Here is a 14,572-nt window from a genome sequence, read left to right as displayed (position 1 = left end):
TGGACAACCATTTCTAGGGTTTAAAAAGAATGATGTGAAAAGGGAAAAACATCCATTATGCGGCAATCCTGTGGGCGAAAATGCCTTTTTGATGCTAGAGGTCAGAGGAGAATGGGCCGACTGATTCAAGCTGATAGAAGCGCAACTTGGACTGAAATAACCACTCGTTACAACCGAGGTATGCAGCAAAGCATTTGTGAAGCCACAACATGCACAACCTTGAGGCGGGTGGGATGCAACAGCAGAAGACCCCAATGGGTACCACTCATCTTTACTACAAATAGGAAAAAGAGTAGCTACAATGTACACACGCCACCTTTAAGAAAAGCGCCTATAAATAGTTGTGTGGATGTGTGATAGGAGAGCAGCTAGAGTGTGTGCACACTATCAATGCTCTCTGGACATCTTCCTTTTCATATGCAATGTGGCATTCATGGTGACAAAAAGCAAATCATGGCAGAATATAACATACAAATGCTTGTGCCGTCTGCATTGGACTAAGCATGTCTGTAAACAATGTTTTAAATCTGCACAGACCCAGAGAGTCAGCACGAGCACCTGTTCAAAGAATTTAAATAGAGCTCAAAATAAAGCTCAGAAAGTGAGGAATACTCTGGTATTTGTATTTGAGTTTTTTAAATTAATAATTAAAAAAGGAATGCCATATATTCATTAATATATTAATGAATTACTGTTTTAGCTTTTTTTGCAATGGTACTTCACTCAGATGAAGTATGAATCAAAATTTTGGTATCGTGACAAGTAACAGATTTGCTCCAATGCCTCTCTGAGACCTTGCGCAATCTCTCCTGTGTGGTCTCCTGGGAAAGATCAAGTTTGTAAGCATCTACTACATAGAGTGCTTATGAGGTGTAAAGTTACGTCCAGAGATCTGTAGTCATTGAGAAGTTATATCACGAAGCTCTTTTTCAACTTCACTATGGCAAGACAAGTATAGACACGGCAACTCCTCTTGGCAGATATATTTGTGGCTTGGCATTGTGTATCTGGGATCCAGTGTATTAACCCGTGCTTTAAATCCTATGTTGAAAAGGTGGTGCCTTGTCTTTGCATGTCGATGTTGAATTGTTTGTATTATGACTAACCATCTTCAGGGTTTCTTTTTGTAAGTAATTGCTTTAGTAAAAAAAAGTCATTAAGGATTTTTGTTAGAATGTTTTGGAGGATTGCCAGCAATCTGTGGTGTTAACCCTTTCACATGTAGGTTTTAAAAAACCTTTCTGTCCCTATAGAGTAAGGCCCTGTTTACACGTACATGGTTATTTTTAAAAACTGAGAGATTTACCTTCGTTTGTGCCCCTCTTTACACGCAAACGGAGAACTCGCCTCTGAAATCGATTGTTTCTAAAAACTCCGGCCAGAGTGGAGATCTTGAAAATCTTCGGTTGCACGGTTGCATGTAAACTGAGACAAACGGATGTATAAGCAGGCAACGTCACAGAGTATGCGCCAGAGCTCGCACATACGTCAAAAGTGCGACCTATGTTAACATGTGACTGCTACCCTGAACGCTTCCAAGATAACATTTATGGTCGTGCAAACTCGTTTCATGTGTTTATATTTGCAAATACAGCTGCTCCATTATGTCGAGGAGCAGAGACGAGTGCTCGGAGGTCAGCAATTTTACTTCATGCGTGTTTGACTTCATGCGGCGCTGCAAGAACCGACAGACGGATGATGTCAAAGTACCGCGAGAGCGATTCGAAATTAGACCTCTACGTGTGATTACTCAACTCACTCTCGCGGTACTTTGACGTCATCGATCACCTACTGCAACAACTCCTCCCTCCAACATGAAGAACCAGTACGCGTCACCACCAGCGCTGCCGGTGATTGCTTACGTGGGCTTGAGCTTCTCTTGTCTGCATATATGCACGAGTACGTGTAAATAAACACTTTTCTGAGAACTGACATGTGTGCACGATATTATTTTTGAAACCGGAGAGGTTGAAATGTCCGTTTATGAAAATAGCCGCCCACGTGTCACAGGTGGGTAAGTTTGATTAGGGTTGAAGCTAAACTATGCAGTGCAACCAAAATCAAATTTACACACCTGTGATTGTCTAGTTATCATAAAGACCTTGATTAGCTTGCTCAGGTGTGTTTGATCAGGGTTGGAGCTAAACTATGCATTGCTCTGGCCCTCCAGGGTAAGATTTGAATAGCCCTGCCCTATGGGAATCAAGCTCGTCACACGAACGTCCGCTTTCCTGCATACTGGCCAGAAACGCATTCAGTCTCTTTTCATTATAAACATTCTTATTTGCAGAAATAAGCAAAACCACAATAAAATATTATAAACATTAACAGACACGTGTGGTGTCGCGGTTACTCATCTAAATGGAACTTAACTCCCACCTCTGTTTGTTTAATGGTCTGACTAGTGGCTAAACTGAACTCTGGAACAAAAACCTCGTCAAACATAACAAATGTTTTGGTTTCATAAAAACGAGAGGCGAGGGAAATCATGCATCATCGGTATGTGATGGGAGGTTTGTCAGACAGTCTCTAGTTGACATTGTATACATTACATCAGGGATGGGCAACTGGCGGCCCGAGGGCCGCACACGGCCCAGGGTAAATTTTAATACGACCCGCTGGACCATATTATACTTAATCAAATACTTTTAAAATTATGATTTTTGTATTAGGACGTAAATACTCCCAACCAGGAGGGGGCGCTAGGTCCCACGGATCGTCACAGTAAGCATAGTCCCGTGTTTGGGCTTATGTGAAGAAGAGGTCTTCACGGGGTCCGAAAACCCGAGGTCCGACCCGAGACCCGATCAGGTTCGGGTCTAAAAGTTTCACGCGTGCCTCGGACACGGGTCGGGTACAATAATCAGGTCTCGGGTTATTTAAAATGATTGTGTTTTTGCCGAATGGACCCGAGAAGCCCTGAACTCTCGCATGTGTGTGCCAATGTCTTTTCAAACCTCTCCTCTGTTTGCCAAGAGCGCTTGCAACATTGTGTGGCTGGCGATAGGTTAATTTTCGTTGAGACAGACATGTCAGATATTTTTAAATGGAGCAGCTCACCAAATTTGTTGGGAGGCCACCAAGGCTGCAGACTGCACACACGTCAGTTTACATTCTGGTCCAGTCGGGTTAAAAACAATCCAACTGGTTTGGGTGACGGGTCGTACTCAGGCCTGAATTGCTCTTAGATTTGAAAGGTAAAATACATTGTTATTAACATTTTTTATATATATTTTGTTTTGAACTTATGTGTTATTTATTTCAAATAATTTTGTTCTTTAAGGGCGGGATGAGAAACTCCTCTATACTAATTTAAAAGCTTGTTGCAGATGTTAAAGCAATGCAGTTAAGAAGTTTTATCTGAAATGCTTGTCCAATGAAAATAAAGTTATGATTTAGAATTAGCATAATTGCTAAGTTTTATAGTTAAAATCTTTAAAGACAGGTTAATTGTATATTGTGTTTTCTTAATAAAGGAAATTAAGAATTATGTAAATTGCGCGTGTCGTTCTGGCCCCCTTGGTATAAAGGAGAAAATGCTGGCCCTCGTCGTTATCAAAGTTGCCCATCCCTGCATTACATAGTGCAAATTTTTACACAGTAATGTTAGATCGGTGTAGTTAATTCACTTTAGCTATGAATTCAACTAAGGTAATCTACTTGTTGTTTAGTTTGCTTGTTATCAGAAATAAACTACTCTAAAATGACTCGTTTACCAGAATTTATGTTTGTTCCAAGAAAGTTATGTTCCTGGAAATCTACTTTTTCTGCAGAGTTTACCTCTTCCAACCCTTATCAAACACACCTGAACCTGCTCATCAGGCTTTTCACAGCTACCCAAGAATTAGATGCAGGTGTGCTGAAGCATGGTTGGACCTAAAGTAGGCAGGAGGGTACATCTTAAGAAAGAGGGTTGATGACCACAACTTTATGTAGCCTGTACTGTAATTTTTATAATATAAGCATCAATACATGCAATAAACCACCCAAATCCACATATTCTGCTTTTAATGTTCAGTAGCTATTATAAATGGTTTACTTTATTTATTGTTTACTTGCAAATGCTTTGAAAAGTTTTACTAGTATTACCATGGTAAAACAGGATCAGATCACAGTTTTCAATTAATATTAAGACATTACTCTGCCATTATGAACTATAAATTTTATTGTGGTGTTTGTGACATCAAATAGAACCATCTTGTGTCTAAAAACACTGTATGTTTAAATCTGACAGTGTACGTCAATGTACATTGTGAAATCCCATATATAAGATCGAACTGTCTGGGGCACGTTCATTTGAATCCCACATATGGCACTGCACGCGGCAATCGGTTAAAGATGAGTGCGTGGTGGTTTGTTGCCTTTTTTTAGTTTGGGTATATTCATTTGGATGCTTTGATTTTAAAAAGCACCTATTTTTTCCGAATCACATTGTTATATTTCCTTTGGTGTGTAGGTGTGTATTAGTATGTTAACGATATGCAAAAGGTACAAACCCCAAAGTAAATTATGACAGGGGTTATCGTCTCCAGCGTAAATCTCTTTTCTTGGACTGCAACAAACACACGGATTGTAGGCAACAGGAATTCCTGGGATTGGTGATGTAGACAAGACCAACATTATCACAATTCCTCCCGCTTTGGAACAGACACAGCCTGTAGGTTAACTTCTTTTAGCATTGCATTGTGAGCAAATCTTTCAAACATGGTAAGAAGCGTCACGTTTCCGAATGATGTAAGAGGTATTCAGGCCAATTACAACGTACAGATTAGCTTGCCAATCAACAAATCTGTTTTCAAATGTGTTTTTTAACCATAAACCACACAAACACATTGTTTTATACCAAATACACAAAATGACACATTTTAGCAATGAAATAGGTGTTCTTTAAATGATAGAGATTGGGTAGTCTTGCGTACCATGCAAATCACATTGCATTTGCCTCACTTTTCTATAACCGAACCAATTCCAGTTTTGTACACTAAACAGAACAGAGTAAAGAGAGGTAAAGTAACAACCGAATTTAGCTGCAGTATGCCTCTGTATCAGACTCTGAGCAATGTTTGCTGTGAAGATTGGTCTTATAAGGGCAGTTTCCCGGACAGGGATTAGACTAGTCCTAGACTAAAATAAATGAGAGCTGTCCAAACTGAAAACAACTTGCAATGACATATCTTAAAATACATCAGTGCCCTTTGTTTTCCCTCAAATGCACATAAGTAATTTTTTTAGTAAGTTATGTTTGTTAAAACTAGTTATATTTCCAAATAAAATGTACGTCTAGTCCTGGTTTAAGCTAATCCCTGTCCAGGAAACCGCCCCATAGTGTCTAGAGTGGCCCACTCTAACATCCAGACTAATCCTGCTTGACAGTCATGTAGGCAAATGACATTGGGGCCTTTCAAGAAAACATGGGCAATTCTATTTGCAACCTAGCCAATGTAGTCCCATAGCACCCATATAGAGTTTGAAATTGGGACCCAGATGGGTGTTGAATGTGCATTTGCACAGTGTAACAGAAGTTTACTATAAATTCATGTAAATAAAGGCATTCCTTTTAAAATGCCATGTAACAGTTTTTATCAGTTTTTTTTATTAACATTCCTTGGCTAAATTTCACTATTTGCTTCATGACTTTAAGAGACTTAACAAGCCAACTGTTTATTTTAAGTTGTGTTCTTAGTTTATTTTGTAGTTAAGCATGGACTGCAGCTCTATAGTGTATACACCCTGACATAAGCGTCACTTAAACTAATACTAGAAAGTAGAGCACTGGATGGGTGTGGTGCGTGAGACCCATGGAAAGCTAGAAAACAGACTGACAAGAGCGTATTAACTCTCATTGTAAGTAAATGTGAATGTTTGCCAAGTGTAAAGATGTGTTTGAGGAGTGACTAGGCAGTAGATTTTGGCACTTGAAAGATGAAAGATTGAGCTATTTTGCTTTTGTCACCTAATTTTCATTTCTCTTTCATTTTTCTTATATACACAACAGGCTTTTCTCTTTGTTTTCTGAACAATAAATGTTTCTTTCTGTTTATCATTTAACCATGAGTGCCAAGCCTCTATGCTCAAAGCAAATCCCCTTTGCCATGAGGCAAATTCATAAAACGGATTTGCATTTTGACATTATTTTCCTAAAAATTAAGTACGCCACCACCTCTCTCAACCACAGTTCTCAGCGCTATAGATTTTAGATATGCAAAAATCTAATTCTCATTATTGTAGTTCAGTTTATCATGTCTACTCTATACAGAGATTTTATTAAAATGAGCAGGAACATTACAATAAATGCACCTATTATAAATTATATATATTTAAAAAATGCACTCTACAAAATAAGTATTTAATCTTAATTTATGAGAATATTACAGTAATGAGAATCAAGTTCTTTGCATTGGAAATCATGTTGGTCATTCGTTTTTTTTACCTTGGGATGTCAACAGGAGCAAAATGATGTGGGCTAAGAATTTAGAGTTTTCAGAGGGGGTAGCTGTGGAAATGCAAGAAATCTTATTTGTCCTAAAATATGTTAAATATGCACTACTTTACATTAATTCTAACAATAACCATTTGACATTCAACTTGCTCACCATGTCTGACACTTGAAGGCAAATCAGTTAAATAAATTCATACTATCACAGTAGAGAAAAAACTTTGCACATTTAAGCAATTTCGTAATACATATACAGTACATTTAATATACAGTGTGAACTTAATACATTTTGTTAGTCTAATAACAGCAGCAGAAAAAAATATGAAAATCTTTAAATATTTATGACCGTTGAAAAGCTCTCGCACCCAACCGCAATTTGTTGCCTCTCCTTTTCATAATGTTGAGCTTTCAACTTTTTTTAACACTCTCTCTGCTTGTTCCTTAAAGCAGTATCCTCACAAATACACATGTACAAATATTGATGTTATCTATTTATGGTTTTGGGGGCACTCAGAGTCACTTAGAATATTCTGTGCACATGAAATAAACATTGAATTTGTCTCTTGAAATGGAAAACTCCATTTTGAAACTCTCTGGAGAAACCCTGGCTGATGAGAGATGACAGTAGGAACAAAAATATCATGAAACTTCAGTTACTGAACAGGTTCAGTCAACCAGAGAGAAGCTGAGAACAGGCACAGACAAGGAGACTTAAAACCTGAAAATGTATTCTTAGAAAAACATGTGCCAAACAATAGCTTTTGATGTACAAAAAACCAAAACCACTAGCTAAACAATAGTAAACTAAAATAATATAGAGTTAAAAAGACAGGGGCCGTATTCAAAAAAACAAACCCAACGGAGATAGAGGGGACGAACTGAGCTCGTACCAAGGGTGCGGGGAGATCGTAACAAGGACATGGTGAGCTTCAAATTGCTTACATAGGGTCGTACCACTTACGTCAAACCGTACTGCAACATTCAAAAGGAAAATTCAACTGTTCTACGCCGTAGCTCTGCGTAGCCTGACGTGCACCTTGCAAAAATTTTAATAGCGCGTCAGTTCTACGCGGACCGCAAGCGCTGTGATTGGTCCACCAGAAGCCCTCCCATCAGGTAAAAAAACTGCGTCGTAGATATTTCCGTTTGCGACGGTGACAACAAAGATGAGCAAACTTGAGGAGTGATTTAACTTAAACTGCAACAAAAGTCACTGTTTATTTACTTCCATAATTGCTGGTCTTCTGAAATCATACACAACAAGTTGCTGTTTCTTCTTCGTTTGTGGGTTAACTTGCCAAGCTTCTTCTTCTCTGACGGTCGCCCTGCTACTGTGGATACATGCGTGGATACTGCCTTCCAGCGGTTTGCGCGTGTGTTTGCATGTCGACGCAGAGGACGACGCAAAAGTATAAATGAAAACTGACGCGGAACCTACGCCGTCGCGGCTACGCCGTGGGACCTACGCACGACTATAACGAGCCCTTCAGTCCAGCCCTTCTGTAACAGGTCGTTTTGTACAAAGCTCATCGTTCTGAGAAAGCGTGGTGTGAACCGGTTGGCCAGCTATTCAATGCGTTGTGATTGGACAAATACCTTAATTACATAAATGGAAATGTGACGCTCATTACCATGTTTGAAAGATAAGCTCCCAAAGCAATAGTGAAAGCCAGGAGATACTATTGTATTTACTACCTTATCAATACGAGCCTGAATCTGACCCAGAAAACACAGATTATAAGCTGATCGATCAACTTTACCAGCACAATGTGAGCAGAACGTAACAGATTGGTATGGTAAGTATGTTAATACATAAATCCATGTCTGATGGTAGAAACGTCAAACAAGCGCTACTCTGCACTGCACAAAACTCACATTTGAATCGTCAGTAGGTGTAGTTGCAAAGTTGGAATTGCTCCACTTTTTATAAGAAGCCTTTGTGTACAACCAGCCTTGTAAAGGGCGATTTATAGTCGTGCGTAGGTCCCACGGCGCAGCTACGCCGTAGGCTATCCGTAGCCTGTGCGTAGCTCTGCGTAGCCTGACGCGCACCTCACAAAATTTCTAACAGCGCGTCGGCTCTATGCGGACCGTAAGCGCTGTGATTGGTCCACCAGAACCCCTCCCGTCAGGTAAAAAAACTGCGTCATAGGTATTTCCGTTTGAGACGGTGAAAACAAAGATGAGCCAAGTTGAGGAGTGATTTAACTCAAACTGAAACATAAGTCGCTGTTTATTTACTTCCATCATTGCTGGTCTTCTCAAATTATACACATCAAGTTGCTATTTCTTCTTCGTTTGTGGGTTTACTTGCTTAGCTTCTTCTTCTGTGACGACTTCTGCTGCTACTGTGGTTACACGCGTGATTACTGCCAACCAGCGGTTTCGCGTGTGTTTGCACGTCGACGCGGACGGCGACGCACAAGTATAAATGAAAACCGACGCGGAACCTACGCCGTCGCTGCTACGCCGTAGGACCTACGCACGACTATAAATCGCCCTTTACTCCCTATGTTCAGAAAGTACTAGTCCTCCGTAAAATGTGCAGCACACAATCAAACATTTTGGCAGTACTGTTCTGAATCAGTGTTGTAAATAAAACCTAACCCTTGGTTTCTTAATGTTTACTCTATTGGAAGGCCAACATAGTAGTTTGCCTTTCGCAACGAAACACACAGCGTCTACTCGAAATGGCAGAAACAACACTACAGCGTTATTGAATGTTACGCCCTCTATCTTTGCATATACATTAGGGCGGTGTTATGAAAATGTTCAAACCAGTATGACGTATAACTGCATGGGCGTGTTCCTTTTAGGAAGGCGTGGATGAGGATTCACTTTTAAAAAGATCTCTTTGGATTTTAAACTTAAATTTTTGCAACTTTACAGATTTTTTATGTGCAGAGACATCTTGTAGCACTCTAAAAAAAAAGGAAAACATGAAAGCGGGTCACATGATACCTTTAAAACTAAAAATAACTCCTAACTTGCCGATTTAGGAGAAACTCTTTCTTTTTTTATCCAAAAGTACTTTACAAAACCAGGGGTAGTCAAGAGTGAAGTGACGTAATTGTCAATTATGGTAGCCCATACTACAAATGTGACCTCTGCATTTAACCCTATTACTGTGGGTTCACAACAGATGCGAGTTCAACGATTTGCACATTAGATTACATACAAAATCAATGCAAAGACGCGATCAGACACGTTCTCGCGGGGGGCGATGCGAATGACGCGATATGGGTGGCGTGTTTGCCGCGAAAACATGCGCTATTTGCCTCAAACGCGTCTTCGCCCAAGTTGAAAATATTCAACTCGAGCGAAAAATTTGCATGACACAAACTTAAATCCCGCAAGTAATCTAGAGCGAGTAACGCAATGATATGTGTTTGGTGTGTACATAGCATTAGACCGGAAGTGTCACCGCCAAAACATTCTACCCAGCTGTATTCATCTGAATGTAACTTTTCAGCCATTTCCGCTATCAAAAATAATGAATCAAATTGCACCTAAAAAACATACTGCGCATTTGGCAATATATGGTTTACGGTAATTTCTTGATTTCCCTCCTTCCAATCGCTGCTGATTTCTGGATAGCTAAAGGGGTGGATCTGATTAGAGTGTAGCAGATTAGAGTGAAGGGACTGAAAACGACTGGAGCACTGGGGTGATAAAAGTAGGGCTGGTCCGAAAACTAATTTTTGAGCTTCGAAGCTTCGGTAGTAATCAACGCAGAATATTCGAAGCTTCGAAGGGAAGGGGCTGAACATATTCTTCTCGGTTATAAAGGCAGGAATCTTTGTGCGTCTGTCTGCATTTTTATTATGTTGAGAACCGTTCATCCGATCGACTTCATGCGTGGCAATTGTTGCCGCAGAGATAAATATAATGAACGAAGTTCAACGAAACAACAGTATACTTTTAAAACCAAGTTTATTTACTGACCAACGGGCCATCTGTTATGTTGGTGACATTTTTTCATCAGTAGAACAATAAAAGAAGATTTATTGCAGAAAACCCAGTGCTCTTTCATATAATAAAAGTCAACCGACCCCCTACTTTGAGAGCTCAAAAGCAGATACTGTATATCCAATACAAAAATCCCCATGACTCCTGGTGACATACTGCAACTTGTGAAGCAAGTGTAGTCGATCTAACACTAAAATGACTTGTGTATGTACTAACTGCAGTATACCTTTCACGTCTAAAGTGTTAGATTATTTCTAAATAAAAACAGAAAAATATAGTTTTTTTTACTTTAACTCATAGTAATGATTAATGATTTTAATTTATTGAAAGCCAGTTGTAAAAAAAGATACCATGATAGCACATTGTGTTAGAAGTTGACAGTCAAAACAACTAAATATGTGCAAACAACCTAATTTTACAGTAGGTTCTAAAGGGTTAACCCATCCCAGTGAGTAGGAATCCAGAATAGTGGGCATGTATCAATTGGGTAAAGGGTGCCTTGCTCAAATACTAAAATGTTGCGCCAGTCATCTTTACAAGTACAAGTTGGTCAAGACAGTACATTCTTGCGTCCAGTTACATTTGCACAACGTCTTACTATCATGATTGTTCTAGGGTGGGTGTTCATTTAAAGGCTGCTTATACATTGTGCATATCTGCTAAATGTTTTTGCAAACATGTACACTCTTAAAAATATTGCTTTACATTGGAGCTTCATATTCTTTACAAGAACCATTTGCTATAAGATTACATGGGAATATTTAGTTGACATATGTATAAATGTTGGAATCATTTAACTTTTTTCCAAACAGGATATGTGTTAAAGCTGGATAATTTTGTGTGAATTTCATATTGGGGTAATTTCTCATTCTGAAGGACATTTCATTGGATATAAATGTCTGTGTGTGTATAAGATGAGTCAGTTTTCTCAAAAACATGAGGTCATAAAATTCCCACATACTAGTTCACTAGACAATATACAACCAAGGGAACACACCTGGCACTTTACTGAGCTCAAATGTAACCTAGTAAGATACTGCAGTATACTGGGGTGTGGCTGCATTGTCTCAAAAAATGCAGACAGGCATCATCCAGTGCCACTATTGCTATTCTCACACTTATGGAAGTATAATGCATTGTTTTCCTGTGGTTACAATACCACAAGCCCACAATGTTAACAGTTCCTGATGTAAATATGGGCGTTGATGCCCATACAGACACTGCTTGTAATCTTTTCTGTTTGTTCCTAACATGCCAATAGTGGCAGTACTCCATAATACTGCCAATAATGCTTAAAAACAACTCTGTAACACTGCAGCACTCGTGTTACACTGCAATCAAAACTTTTGCATCCTATCGTAAACTCTGTTAGAAACATAAAATGAATGTTTTTAAATTCTTGTTTTAGCATGAGCTCTGTCAAGTTCCCTTTTGAACTTCTCCACAGTTTGAGCTTTCAGTGTATTAACAACAGACAATTTCCAATACATGGGCAGTATAGCGGGATATACTGTGTATAGACGGTTTCAGCAGTAACAACATAAACTTGCAGTTTCGTGGTCAACATGTAACTTCCGGCAAACTCCGCTAAGAATATAAATAACAACGAAGTACTTTAAACGTAGTTTATTTATATAACAAGCAAAATAAATAAAACGTAGATTACCTAGGAAACCCAAACATTTGTTATTTTCGATGAGGTATTTGTTCGAGTTCAGTTTGGCAACTAGTCAGACCATTAAAAAAACTGAAACCGGGAGTAAAGTTTGCACAACGCGTTTTCATTCAGAACACATGAACCAGCCGAAACGGACAAGGAGATCAGTGAGTACATAACGGCTACCGTAGTTGCAACACGCATTTGGAAAAGTGAGGCGCTAGAGAGCACTATTTCGTTTGAATGCAAAATACAACTTCACCACTAGATGGGGGTAAATCCTACTTATTATCCCTTTAAGATACATTGTTACAGTTCCCATTCAAGGGAACTCGCTCTGCGTCACTGCGGTGACACTTTGGTTACGCCTCCAGGGATAAGTGCGTCTGAATGTGTATATCAAATTCTACCAATGGTGAGGCTTAAAGACAAAGACAGGGTGACGTGGGAGCCTATCGCTATCTGAAATATTGCCAAAGACGGCGTTACAGGAACCCAGGAAGTATGGCAAGGGAGACGCAGCGTCTCGTTCCCTTCTCAGGGAAATAAACCTATTATAAATATCTATAAATATTAATCATTTAGAAAGAAAAAACAACAAAATTTTAAACACTAAAAAGACATCTTTTGTATAGTTTCAAGTTTAATGTCAATAACTGACTTTTGAGATGCTATAAAAAGAATTTACAACTGACTAAATATGAAAACATATGTTTACAGGCTGTGAGTCAGAAGCGGGCGGAATTATGATAATGACCATCGTGTCTATGTCAACAGGCCAAGAAAGTAAACTGTTGCCTAAAATCCATGTGTTTGTTGTAGTCCAAGAAAAGAGATTTAAGTTAGAGACAATAACTTGCATTAGCATTTACTTTGGGATTTGTACCTTTGCATATCGTTAACATGTACTAACACACCAAAGGAAGTGTATAATTGTGAATTGGATAATTGGTTCTCTTTAACAAAACAGACAAACCCTTAATTGCAGCTATTGGTAATGACAATAAATCATAAGAAGTCATAATTTCATTGTTGTGACATCCCTAACAGTAAGCATTCATCAATTTTTTAACATGTAACAAAGTATCATTGTAACTATATTTTAGTCAAATTAGTTTAAATTTATGTAAACTGTAATATCTTGCAATGCGGATGTTATGAGTTAAGTATTAACCATTTTGCCCTAATGCATGTGGTTCAGAGGATAGAAATTCGGGGGTATGTGATGAAAGAGGTCATGTTATGTTATCATCACTTCCTGTATTTTTGCCTATGGACCAGCCATTCACCCACAGCACAACAGCTGAACACGTGTGTTATTTAAAAAGCTTTAAATAGCCAGGACCGGCATAAATACTGCTTTAAACAATTCCGATGTTAGTAAAAGAGTGATGCCATACATTTGCACTATGCACGATCGAAGTTTATACCGCAAGAGACAATTTCCAACCAAGAAACTACAACCACCAAATACCTTTAAACATGTTATTTTATAGCCTAACCTAACATAACATGCAGATTCCTCCGTTTAACTTTCACATTATGAAGGCTAACTTACTTGTTATAGGTTTAAGTGTTTTTTTAGTTCAGTTTTTTTAGAATATGCTAAACAAGGAAATTGAGTAACGTTATAGAGTTTTCAAATCAAAGTTTTACGTTTTCAAATCTAGGTTTTCAACTCTAAAAACTGCTAAGCTTTTATTGACAAACACATATTTTGAAATATAATATTCAAATGACATATGTCAGAAATTAAACATGACTAAATATGCAAAAGTTTCGGAAAGTTCCAAGTCATGCGTTTAGACCTACCTTGTTCCCTGTGTCCTTGTGCCTCACTTTGTAGTACGATCAATCAGATTAATATGCAGAAAGTTTGAGTTTGATACTTCAAACATCTGGACTTTGTTGTTTAATGCCGTCCTCTGATTTCCCTCCGACAGCTGCAAAAACGCCCAGCAACTCTGGGGCGCGTCTGCGCACTGTGAGATGCGACGCCTCGTTCAGGGTTCTGGTTAGAGGGGATACAGCTACGGACAAATGTTGGGTTTAGGGAGGGTGGGATTAGGATGAAAAACAATGGTTTTAGCTATATGGATACAGCTACGGTCTAAATCCCGTGACATGTTGGGTTTAGGGTTAGGTTTGAGGGTAGGATTAGGATGAAAACAGCGATCCTCCGGCGAGATTTCACGAGAGTTTGGCCGTAGCTGTATCGCTTCTAGACACAACCGTGAGACAGTAGCCCTCCAGGAACAGGTGTAATGCAAGGCATAAATAAACATTTTATTCAACATATTTGGAAACAAAACACAAGTAGTAAAAATCTCAAAGGAACAGTTTATAAGAATTATGCAGTTTTAATAGGTAGGCCTAGTCCTACAGTATATTTCTGTAAAATATATTTTATGTTGTTCATTTTTACCTACCACTGACATGTATATAATTATTATATAATATAAATTGTTTACATATTCTACTTCGAATGAAAAAATATAGGATTTTATTTA

General features: G+C 38.7%; 1 protein-coding gene across 1 annotated transcript in view; it reads right to left on the bottom strand.

The window, feature by feature from the left end:
* The window catches only part of capn1 (calpain 1), a 38,242-nt gene extending 24,183 nt beyond the window's left edge, over positions 1–14,059 (bottom strand). The window contains exon 1 of the mRNA XM_073859767.1: positions 13,875–14,059. The gene's annotated coding sequence lies outside the window, so the exon portion shown is untranslated. The remainder of the gene's footprint in view (positions 1–13,874) is intronic.
* Positions 14,060–14,572: the final 513 nt, after the last annotated feature.

This window comes from Misgurnus anguillicaudatus, chromosome 21 (assembly GCF_027580225.2).
Source record: "Misgurnus anguillicaudatus chromosome 21, ASM2758022v2, whole genome shotgun sequence".
Lineage (NCBI taxonomy): Eukaryota > Metazoa > Chordata > Actinopteri > Cypriniformes > Cobitidae > Misgurnus > Misgurnus anguillicaudatus.
Note: the sequence above shows the minus strand (reverse complement) of the source record. Positions and strands in the feature narration are given on the sequence as shown.